The sequence below is a fragment of the Pleurodeles waltl genome, chromosome 8, assembly GCF_031143425.1.
Source record: "Pleurodeles waltl isolate 20211129_DDA chromosome 8, aPleWal1.hap1.20221129, whole genome shotgun sequence".
NCBI classification, from domain to species: Eukaryota; Metazoa; Chordata; class Amphibia; order Caudata; family Salamandridae; genus Pleurodeles; species Pleurodeles waltl.
In genome coordinates, this window is record NC_090447.1 from 381,079,969 (window position 1) to 381,092,563 (window position 12,595).

Here is a 12,595-nt window from a genome sequence, read left to right on the forward strand (position 1 = left end):
GGGTCGTAATAGCTGTGGCGGAATTCAGCGGCGGTGTGTTGGTGGTCTTCTGCACGGCGGTAAGCGGGATTTACCGCCAATGTTGTAATGAGTGCCCATATTCTGAATGGAGAATTTTGTAAAAGAGTATTGTTTGAGTGGTTAAATGTTTCAGAGGAAATTAGTTCTGATTTAGTCCCAGGGAAAACAGGGTAGGTGCTCATGGGTGTTACCCATGCCAGACTTGCTATGAATGGTTGAGAAAAGGCAACATCCCCTTGATAGAAACCTATATCGAATGAAGTTTTATCCAAAAGAGAAGACAGGCACTTTTGAGACCCAAGGCTTCAGTAGAAGCCCTGGAAGCACCACCAGTTGGCATATTCCCTAAAGTTCCTGGTGTCAGAAGCCCCATCCTTGCAAGGTGCAGAAAGTCTTAGGTGGCAAACAGCAGACCTTGGGTACAGACCGACTGATTTGTAGGCTATGTAATACTTTCTTGATGCAACACAAATCACCACTAGAGGGCCACATATTAACACTGAGTGAACTCCTGTTTCTGCTGTGAGACTCGCATAGTTGGTTTTCTGGACCTGCTTTCCTAACACAGAAACACTAGGATTGTTCACACATGGTGCATACTGGAATAGGATGTGAACACATGTGCATTTCGGTGCCAATTCAAACCCTGTTATATGTGGGGGTACTCATCAATGGAGTACAAGAATCTGTGGGGTGTTTACATTGAAGCAAAAACATCAATGTTCATGATTTTCCTGGCAAAATGAACTAGGACAGCAACATACGTCTCTATCATGACTAGAAACATCAGCTTCAAAGATGCTGTGCTACGTTGCATGACAAAGAAAGAGCTGAACAACGATATATCAGCAGCTATATGGCACTATCTTGTTCTCTCCCCAGCACTGGCACACAATCAGGCTGCCATACATACACCATTGCATCATAGTGCAAAGGATTTCTTTGTGAATCTTGCATAGGTTTTGCACTGGAAGGATACTGTAGGAAGTTGGCTCTGTATATACTATATCAAAGTGAGAGATAGTGTGCACAGAGTCCAAGGGTTCCCCTTAGAGGTTGATAGTGGCAAACTTAGATAATACTAATTCTCTATTTTGTGGTAGTGTGGTCGAACAGTAGGCTTATCAGAGGGTAGTGTTAAGCATTTGTTGTACACACAGAAGCAATAAATGAGAACACACACTCAAAGACTTCACTCCCTGCCAATAGGTTTTTATTTAGAACAATATGTGTTTCTTAATTTATTTAGAACAACAAGATTCAGAATTTAGGTAAGTACATAAATTGTAAGGAACTTCACATAGGTAAGTATAGAACTTTTATTCAAAACAGTAGTACACACAGTTTTGGTTAGAATGGCAATAAGCTATTTTAAAAGTGGGCACAGTACAAAAATCAACAGTTCCTGGGGGTAGGTTAGTTTCTCTGGTAAGTAAAGCACTTACAAATTCAGTCTCCTGGGCATAGGCAACCCACTGTTGGGTGTTCAAGGCAACACCAAAGCCACCGCACCAGCAACACAGGGCTGGTCAGGTGCAAAGGTCAAAGGAGGGCCCAAATAACAGAAATGCCTATGGAGAACCGGGGTGCTCCAGTTCCAGTCTGCTAGCAGGTACGTACCTGCGTCCTTGGTGAGCAGACCAGGGGGGCTTTGTACACACAAGCACACAAAACATACCCTCACCGGCACATGGGCGGCCGGTGCAGTGTGCAAAGTACGTGTCAGGTTTGTTTTTTAAAAGAATGGAGGGACCCAGGGGTCACTCTGGCGATGCAGGCAGGGCACAGGGCACAGGGGGGCTTCTCAGGACAGCCATCGACTAGGCTAGGATGAGGGGGGCCTGCTGGTCACTCTTGCACTGGTAGGTGGTTCTTCTCTGTCTTAGGGGCTGCGGGAGCAGTGCTTGAGCCAGGCATCGGGTTCCTTTGTTACCAGGCAGTCACGGTCAGGGGAAGTCTGGGGATCCTCTCTGCAGGTGTCGCTGTAGGAGTGCAGGGGGGTCAACTCAGGGTGTCCACGTCATTGGAGTCACCTGGGAGTCCTCTCTGCTGTGTTGGTTTCTCCAAAACTCGAGCCGGGGGCGTCAGGTGCAGCGTATGAAGACTCACGCTTCTGGCGGGAAGTTGAAGTCTCCTTAAAGTTGGTTTGTTGTTGCTGTTTGTGAACGGAGCCACTTCTCTGGAGGTTCTTGGTCCTTTAGGTGCAGGGTAGTCTGCTTGAGTCCTCAGAGGTCGCTGGTCCCGCTGGATGTGGTGCTGTGCAGGTTCTTTGAGTGTGAGACAGCCTGGTAGGGCTGGGGCCAAGTCAGTTGTCATCTCCGTCGTCTCTGCGGGGCTTTCAGGTCAGCAGTCCTTCTTCTTTCTTCAGGTTGCAGGAATCTGATTTTCTGGGTTCAGGGACACCCCTAAATACTAAATTTAGGGGTGGGTTTAGGTCTGGGGGACAGTAGCCAATGGCTACTGTCCTGGAGGGTGGCTACACCTTTTTTGTGCCTCCTCCCTGATGGGAGGGGGGCACATCTCTATTCCTACTGGGAGAATCCTCCAAAAGCAAGATGAAGGATTTCTTAAGGCAGGGGTCACCTCAGCTCAGGACACCACAGGGGCTGTCCTGACTGGTGGGTGACCCCCTCCTTATTTTTCTCATTATCTTCTCCAGACTTGCCGCCAAAAGTGGGGGCTGTGTCCAGAGGGGTGGGCATCTCCACTAGCTGGGATGCCCAGGGGCGCTGTAACAACAGGCATGAGCCTTTGAGGCTCACCGCCAGGTGTTACAGTTCCTGCACGGGGAGGTGATAAGCACCTATACCCAGTGCAGGCTTTGTTCCTGGCCACAGAGTGACAAAGGCACTCACCCCATGTGTCCAGCAACCCATCAGGTTGTGGCAGGTTGGCAGGACCTGTCAGCCTAACACTGGTGTTGGGACCAGTATACAGGGGCATCGCTTAGATGCCCTCTGTGTGAATTTTTCCAAAAATCCCACCCTGGCATCAGTGTGGATTTATTGTGGTGAGAAGTTTGATACCAAACTTTCCAGATTTCAGTGTAGCCATTATGGAACTGTGGAGTTTGTGTTTGGCAAACTCCCAGACCTTATACTTTTTATGGCTACCCTGCACTTACAATTTATAAGATTTGGCTTAGACACTGTAGGGGCATAATGCTCATGCAACTATGTCCTCACCTGTGGTATAGTGCACCCTGCCTTAGGGCTGTAAGGACTGCTAGAGGGGTGACTTACGTATGCCACAGGGAGTGGGATGTGGGCATGGCACCCTGAGGGGAGTGCCATGTCGACTTAGTCATTTTCTCCCCACGAGCATGCAGATGATGGAGGCAGTGTGCATGTGCTGAGTGAGGGGTCCCCAGGGGGGCAGCCCTTAGAAACCTTCCCTGGTCACAGGGCCCTTGGTACCAGGGGTACTAGTTACAAGGGATTTATCTGTGTGCCAGGGCTGTGCCAATTGTGGAGACAAAAGGAAAGAACACTGGTGCTGGGGCCTGGTTAGCCGGATCCCAGCACACTTTCAATCATAACTAGCATCAACAAAAGGCAAAAAGTTAGGGGGTAACCATGCCAAGGGAGGCATTTCCCTACAGATACCCTATCAGTACAAAATACTATGGCCCTCATTACAACATTGGCGGTAAAAGCCGTATACCGCCGTGCAGAAGACCCCCAACACACCGCTGCGGCCCCGGAATTCCGCCACAGCAATTATGACCCACAGTTCTGAATCCGACAAAATTTAGACACCCACACAAGTCCGCCACTCCAAAGGTCAGTGATAAACTGGTGAAAACAAAACCTCCACCGTCACACCAACAGAAATACGCCCACACTATCACGACCCATGAATCCACGCGGTGGTCTTTCAACCGCGGTATTCCATTGGCTGTACACACCGCTGCGCTCAAAATATACACACATTTACAAAACACAGCCACATTGGACAAATCGAAATACACACACCTAATACACATACACACACACACCACTCCCACACACCCAATACCATATAAAACACACACCCACATCACCCACAAACCCCTACAACAACAAATCACGAACGAAAGCCAGAGAGAGACAGCACCAGCAAGAACAACAGCATCCACAGGCACACAGCACCATCACCCACAGAACTTCCATGCACCTCACACAACACCCCACTACATATCAGCACACTTATCACCTCACACTCCACCCCACACATCACCTACACCACCCCATGGCACGGCAAAGACACCCCAGGTTCTCGGAGGAGGAGCTCAGGGTCATGGTGGAGGAAATCGTCCGGGTAGAGCCACAGCTATTCGGATCACAGGTGCAGCACACCTCCATTGCAAGAAAGATGGAGCTATGGCGAAGAATAGTGGACAGGGTCAAAGCAGTGGGACAGCACCCAAGAAATCAGGAGGACATCAGAAAGAGGTGGAATGACCTACGGGGGAAGGTGAGTTCGTGGTCTCAAGACACCACCTGGCGGTTCAGCGGACTGGCGGCGGACCCCCACCTCCTCCGCCACAACTAACAACATGGGAGGAGCAGGTCTTGGCTATTCTGCATCCTGAGGGTCTCGCAGGAGTGGGTGGAGGAATGGACTTTTGTAAGACAAATCTTAACTATTACATCCCCTACTGTACCTGCATGCCAGCACATACCCCCACCCTCACCCTCACCCCTAGCCCTCTAACTCCTCACATATGTCCCAACATCACAACCTACCCATCCCAACACCAAACCCTGCATGCAACAACAAAGCATGGATACCCATCACTAAAGCATGACCACTGCACATACCCATACACCCCCCTAAACCATCATCACACAAGGTCCCACACAGGAATGCAAGCACTGGGGTACACGGTCACCCACCCATTGCACACCATGCCACACACAGATGTAATAAAAACATTTTTATACCCCTTCAGGACCCCTACCCAACGTCACTGGACAGGAGGGTCCACACATGTCCACACCACCAACAGAAGAGGCCTACTGTGATGACAGCAGCTCTGTCCAACTGGATCTAGATGACTAGCCCGGCCCATCGGGGACCTTGGGACAGTCGGTTCCCATCACACAGTCACAGGCCACTACAGAGCTTCCCCCCTCTGGAAACACCAGCACAGCACCCACCCAGCGGGCCCATACCTCCGTCCCCAGGACACGTCAATCAGCTGTGTGTCCACCACTACAGGGAACCCAGGCTAACCCACCACCCCAACAACAATAGGGACCAGGGGGCAGTGGCAGTGGGCACAAGGTCCAGGGGACGGAGGCCCAGGAACACAGGGGAAATGGGAGGGCTGCTCTGTGCAGGAGGCGGACAGGCCAAGGGAACCCACTCTCCACGAGGCCCTCTCCTCCATCATGGGAGCCTACCACCACTCCCAGGAGACGATGGCAACGGTACTGGCCAAGTTTCAGGAGACCCAGCGCCTGCAGGAGGAACAGTATATGGGCTTCAGGGAGGAACTCAGAACCATCAGCTCCACCCTGGGCATCATCGTAGGGGTTCTGAAGGAAGTACTAAACACCAGGAGGGACACTGTGGCACTACAAGGGGCCCCTGACACTAGCATGGACGATGGACTGCCCACCGCCTCCGCCGGCGCTAGTGGACAGGAGGCACAGCCACAGGACCACCACACCAGCACCCCACCCCTTGCAGAGGGAGAACCACCCCGCAAACGGTCCCTGAGATCCAGGACAAAGATAGAGAACAATGCCAAGACCCCTGCCAAGAAATGAGACCACCCTGATTGTCATCCTACTGTCCCACTTTGTCACCCTGTCCATACTGAAACTGCCCCAGCTCCACTTCCTATGCCCATATGAGCAATGTACCCGTGAGACTAATAGACTGGACTCTGCCACGGACATTCCTCCACCATCACCCCTCACCATTTTACTACCCCCTCCAATATTGAGCACTTAAATAAACACACTTAAAGCACAAAACAATCTGGAGTCTGTCTGTGATTTCGAAATAGTGTATTAGCAATTAAAGTGACAAAATGCTCTTTCAATTACATATCTATGTCACACAGCTCTAGTCCATGAGGAATCTAAGCAGATGTCACACAGTGGGACCCACATCTGTGAAATCGTAAGGGAAAGTGACAACTCAGTGACCATACAGTAGAGAGGCAGTAGTGTATAAGTACATGTAGTAGGCAGGTCTGATCTCTTACCTATGTCTCACTGGAAATATTGCTGGATCACTGAGTCCCTGTTGTTCATGTCTTCTTCCTCTGCTTCCTCGTCTTCACTGTCCACAGGCTCCACAGCTGCCACAACACCGCCATCTGGACCATCCTCCTGCAGAAAAGGCACCTGTCGTGGCAAAGCCAAGTTGTGAAGCATACAGCAGGCCACGATGATCTGGCACACCTTCTTTGGTGAGTAGAATAGGGATCCAACTGTCATATGGACTCACCGGAACCTGGCCTTCAGGAGGCCGAAGGTCCACTCGATCACCCTTCTAGTTCGCCCGTGGGCCTCATTGTAGCTTTCCTCTGCCCTTGTCCTGGGATTCCTCACTGGGGTCAGTAGTCATGACAGGTTGGGGTAACCAGAGTCACCTGCAAATGGCGAGGGACAACTGTTAGACACACACTAACCTGTAGGGATATCCCCAGACCCAGACAACCATTCCCACTGTCTTGCTTCCAGGTGCTCACCTAATAGCCACACACGGTGCCTCTGGAGTTGACCCATCACATAAGGGAGGCTGCTATTCCGCAGCATGTAGGCGTCATGCACTGAGCCAGGGAACATGGCATTCACATGGGAGATGTACTGGTCTGCCAAACATATCATCTGTACATTCATTGAATGATAACTCTTCCGGTTTCTGTACACCTGTTCACTCCTGTGGGGGGGTACCAAAGCCACATGGGTTCCATCAATGGCACCTATGATGTTGGGGATATGTCCCAGGGCATAGAAATCACCTTTCACTGTAGACAAATTCTCCACCTGAGGGAAAACAATGTAGCTCCACATGTGTTTCAGAAGGGCAGACAATACTCTGGACAACACGTTGGAAAACATAGGCTGGGACATCCCTGATGCTACGGCCACTGTTGTTTGAAATGACCCACTTGCAAGGAAATGGAGCACTGACAGCACCTGCACTTGAGGGGGGATTCTTCTGGGATGGCGGATTGCGACATCAGGTCTGGCTCCAACTGGGTACACAATTCCTGGATTGTGGCAGGGTCAAGCCTGTATGTGATAATCACATGTCTTTTCTCCATTGTCGACAGGTCCACCAACGGTCAGTACACCGGAGGATGCTGTCATCTCCTCACATGTCCCAGCGGATGGTGCCTATGAAGGACAACAGCGAGCACATAGTCAAACAACTCAGAGGTACGTACACAAAGTTTACACAGAACACCATTCATACACAAAAAGTGGCCTGTATGTGTGTTGAGTCTAGGCCTAGGTATGTGTGACACAGTTGAAAATGCAGCAATGTGGGCCCCTGAAATGGGGGCTGCCTGACCTCTAAAGTGGGACAATGGGATGTGAGGTAACTGCGCTGGTGTTGTACACCATCGCAGTAGGCGGTCGAAGACCGCGGCACAATGCTGCATTGGTTAACATTGGACCCTATGGGTCCCAGGAGCCAATGACGATGTACGCCCCTCGGTGACGGTACGCACCGCCGCGGACGTGATCGACATTTTCTATCTGTTCAATCACTCGATACCTGATCTTTGACAGGAGAGGACCTACACTGCAAGTGCTGCTGTGACCACGGTCTGGAAGAGACAATGGCTCGAGTGTCTGGGGAAAGGGCCCCTGCCTTCACATCGGAGGAGTTGGAGAAACTTGTGGATGGGGTCCTCCCCCAGTACCCGCTACTCTATGGTCCTCCAGACAAACAGGTAAGTACACAGGGAGCATAATGTATGGGCTATGCCTGCATGGAGAGGGCTGGATGTAAGAAGGAAGGGGGAGAGTGCGGCATGCATGAAACGACGGTGAATGCATGTGCCACATGGCAAGGTTAGGGATGGTGGCCAATCACTTTGACGGTGCAGTTGGTAATAACTTACTCTTCCCCCTGTACATTTCATGTAGGTTAGTGCCCACCAGAAAAAAGATATTTGGCATGCCATCGTCAAGGACGTCCGGACCCTGGGGGTCTACCACAGGCGGAGCACCCACTGACGGAAAAGATGGGAGGAGACATTCGCCGCTGGAGCAAGAAGGCAGTGGAGGCTCAGCTGGGGATGGCCTCCCAACGTGGGAGGGGTGCCAGTCGCAACATGACCCCCCTGATGTTCAGGATCCTGGTGGTGGCCTACCCGGAGTTGGATGGGCGCTTGAGGACATCACGGCAGCAACAAGGGAGTGAGTACACTCGCATTCTGCTGACTTTGAGTGCAGTGGAGGAGTCTGGGTGGGGGAGGTGGGCTGTGGGTTTCCCTAGGCCAGGGCGAGTTCCGTAGGCAAGGTCCCTCTGTAAGGCAGGCCATGTGGCACACCACCCCACCTCTGTAGAGTGCCAAGTACACCTAGTCATGTCCCTCTGTCATCTATGTGTGCAGATGTCGTCCATAGCCTTGTAGGCCATTTCCCAGGAATTGAACAGTGAAGCCCAAGAGTGCGGCGTAGTGCAGGGGGCTTGTGTGTCTGTCGTGTCCGCCAACGGTAGCGGTAATGCATGCACTCAACATGTCTTTCTTTTGTCGTCGCCCCCCCTTTTAGTGGTCTCCCTGTTCTTGTGTGCATTAGCATCATCAGGCAGAGGAGCAGTGGCACCGGAGCACCAGGGGGCTGCATCCCACATGGCCATGGAGGGCCACACTACAGACTCTGACTTCACCAGTGGGACGGAGTGCGAGGGGACCTCCACGGCGTTGACAGGAGCTGAGACCAGTGACACAGACTCGTCCTCTGATGGGAGCTCCCTTGTGGTGGCAGCAACATCTGTGCCACCCCCATTTACAGGTACAGCCGCCACCACCCCTTCCAGCACCGCCCTCCCGGCCCCTCAGCCTTCGCCCGTGCCCGCTCACCCGGGAGGGTGGGCATCACCTTCGCCCCAGGCACCTCAGGCCCTGCCCCAGTCACCCCTTCTGCCCTCAGTGAGGAGGCCATTGACCTCCTCAGGTCCCTCACTGTTGGGCAGTCTACCATTTTGAATGCCATCCAGGGTGTAGAAAGGCAGTTGCAACAAACAAATGCATTCCTGGAGGGCATTCATTCTGGTCAGACGGCCCTTCAGCCAGTATTTCAGACTCTGGTCTCAGCACTGATGGCAGCCATTGTCCGTGTGTCTAGCCCCCCCCCCCATCTTCCTCTACCCCGACCCAATCCCCTGTACCCCAGCCTATCCCAAGCACACCTACGGACCAGCATGCACACACCTCAACACACAAGGGAAGGTCAGGCAAAATAAGCACCACACATCCCACAGGCACTCACGCAAGCATCACACACATGCAGACACACCAACATCCACTGCCTCCACTGTGTCCCCCTCCTCCTCGTCTCCCACCTCCCTCCCTGACTCGTCTACACTCACACCTGCATGCACTACCTCTACAGCCACTACACCCCTCTCCAGCACACCCACCACCACACCCCGCTCATGTGCAGTCACCACCTCCACTACCATTCACACGTCCCCTGTGTCCTCTCCCAGTGTGTCTGTGATGCCACCTCCCAAAGTACACAAACGCAGGCACACACCCACCCAACAGCCATCCACCTCACAACAGCCTCCAGCGCATGCACCTTCACCAAAAGTCAGCAAACGAACACCTCCTACAACCACCACCTCTTCCTCCACTCCCAAACGCCCTCCAGCTACCCGTCCCAGTGTGTCAAAAAAACTTTTCCTGTCCAACCTTGACCTCTTTCCCACACCTCCCCAACCCCGTCCATCTCAAAGGTCCCGAACTAGCACCTCAGCCACAACATCTCCGGGACCAGTGGTGCCTGTAGTCACCAGAATCTGGAGTGCACCGGCCACCAGGGCAGCCAGTGTGGCACGGAGCCACAGCACAGACAGTCCCCCACCTGTGAAGCATCAGAAGTTAGCCAGTGCCCGGCGGGAGAGGGGTAAGACTCCAGCCACCAAAGCCACTCCCAGGGGTCACGGTGGGAGTGTGGTGTCAGCTGTGACACCTTCCAAGGTGGGGAAGGGCCACAAGAAACCCGGCAAGTCTGGGAAGAGCAGCACGGCGGAGAAGACCGCCATCATCCCGCTGCCCATGAGGCCACCTCCAGAACCAGCCCAGCTGCCCAGGACAGGACCGCCAGCATCAGTCCAGCTGCCCAGGACAGGACCGCCAGCACCAGCCCACCTGCCCAGGACAGGACCACCACCACCAGCCCACCTGCCCAGTACAGGACCGCCAGCACCAGCCCACCTGCCCAGGACAGGACCGCCAGCACCAACCCACCTGCCCAGGAGGCCACCGCCAGCACAGGCCCAGCTGCCCAGGGGGCCACCGCCAACACAGGCCCAGCTGCCCAGGAGGCCACCGCCAGCACAGGCCCAGCTGCCCAGGGGGCCACCGCCAGCACAGGCCCAGCTGCCCAGGAGGCCACCGCCAGCACAGGCCCAGCTGTCCAGGAGGCCACCGCCAGCACAGGTCCAGCTGCCCAGGAGGCCACTGCCAGCACAGGCCCAGCTGCCCAGGAGGCCACCGCCAGCAAAATCCCCACTTGCCCAAGAAGGACCGCCAGAACAAGCCCCACTGGGCCATGAAGGACCACCAGCAAAAGCCCCGCTGTGCCATGAAGGACCGCCAGCAAAAGCCCCACTGGGCCATGAAGGACCGCTGACAAAAAGCCCCGCTGGACCATGAAGGACCGCCAGCAGCTGAGTCCCTTCAATGGAAACCACTGCCTCAAGCACCAATGCACAGGCCACCGCCGTCTCAAGCACCGCTGCACAGGGCACCGCCGTCTCAAGCACCGCTACACAGGGCACCGCCGTCTCAAGCACCGCTGAACAGGGCACCGCCGTCTCAAGCACCGCTGGCCCATGAGCGGCAAGGGCACTGATGCAACTGAGTACATCACGGGGTGAATGATGCACTTGGGCACAAAGCCCCCTCCAGAACCAGTCGAGAAAGGCATCCACTACCTCTGTCTTTGGCAGGATGAAGCACTCTGGGCACAGAGCCCCCTCCAGAACCAGTTTGAGACTGTCATCCACTTGAGAGACTGTGGCTTTGCACTCCCCAGGATTGAGCAGTGGGCAAACCACCCACTGTAGAGACTTTAGAGACTGTGGCTTTGCACTCCCCAGGATTGAACAGTGGGCAAACCACCCACTGTAGGGACTTGTGAGACTGTGGCTTTGCACTCCCCAGGATTGAACAGTAGGCAACCCACCCACTGTAGAGACTTGAGAGACTGTGGCTTTGCACTCCCCAGGATTGAACAGTGGGCAAACCACCCACTGTAGAGACTTGAGAGACTGTGGCTTTGCACTCCTGAGGATTGAACAGTGGGCATGTGGCCCCCTCGTGGATTTGGCGTCGTGCACTCAACCGGCTGAGTTGCCCCTCCTTTCCCTCCCCCTGAGGTGCCTGTTTAGTTGCTCTCTGATGCCCCAGCAGTGTTCTCTCCGTCATGGTCGGGGATCTTGTGTGGGCCTCGCCCATACCGTGTGGTCCCAGTGTTCCACGGACTTTATTAGAGCACTACCTGGACTACTATGCTTGGTATATATTTTATACATGGTGTATGTTTACATTTCTGCCTACTTGCATTTAATATATTACAATGGTTACACTCATTTTCTATTGTCTTTGCATTCTTCCAGGGGGTTTGGGGGTGTAACTGTGATGTATTGATATGCATTAGTGTGTGTGTTGTAGTGGGTGAGGGTGGGGGTGTTGCGTGTGTGTGTGTCCCTGTTTTTTCCCTCCCCCCTCCCCTGTGTCGTAGGTGCAGTAATCACGTGGTCTTTGCCGCTGGCATTCGTGCTCCTGGTAGAGGAGCAGGAAGACTATTGCAGGTAGAATTTGGAGTTCCGGATCCATGGCGTCCTCGTTCCTCATGGGGTGGGTAGAGGTGAGCGTTTTTCCTTCGGTATTCCTGTTTCCACCGTGTTTTTATCCGTGGTGAATCCGCCCCGGTAAAGGTGGCGGATTGGTAGGTTGTGATACTGTGGGCGGTACATTGTCCTCAACCTGTCTGTTGGCGGTGACCGCCAAGCTGTTTGTTTGTACCGCCGTGGTGGTTGGAGTGTTAAAGTGGCTGTCTTTGTTGGCAGTTTCCGCTGCGGTCGTAATAGCAAAATCTTTTCCGCCGGCCTGTTGGCGGTCTTACCGCCGCTTTATCCCCGTCCGGCAGGGTTGTAATGACCACCTATGTTAAGACATCTTTAAAATTTTTCACTCTTCACATGTGTGCTGAACAATGTAGCACACATGCAAAATGGGAAAAGTTGAAATAAATGAAAGCATTTGTGCTTTTTCATGCCAGCTTTGAAGTGGTGTTCATTTTTGTGAAAGTAGATAGAGTGTTGTGCCAAATATGGGAACACCCATGTATTACCCATGAAATGCCCCCTTGGCGCAGATAATGCA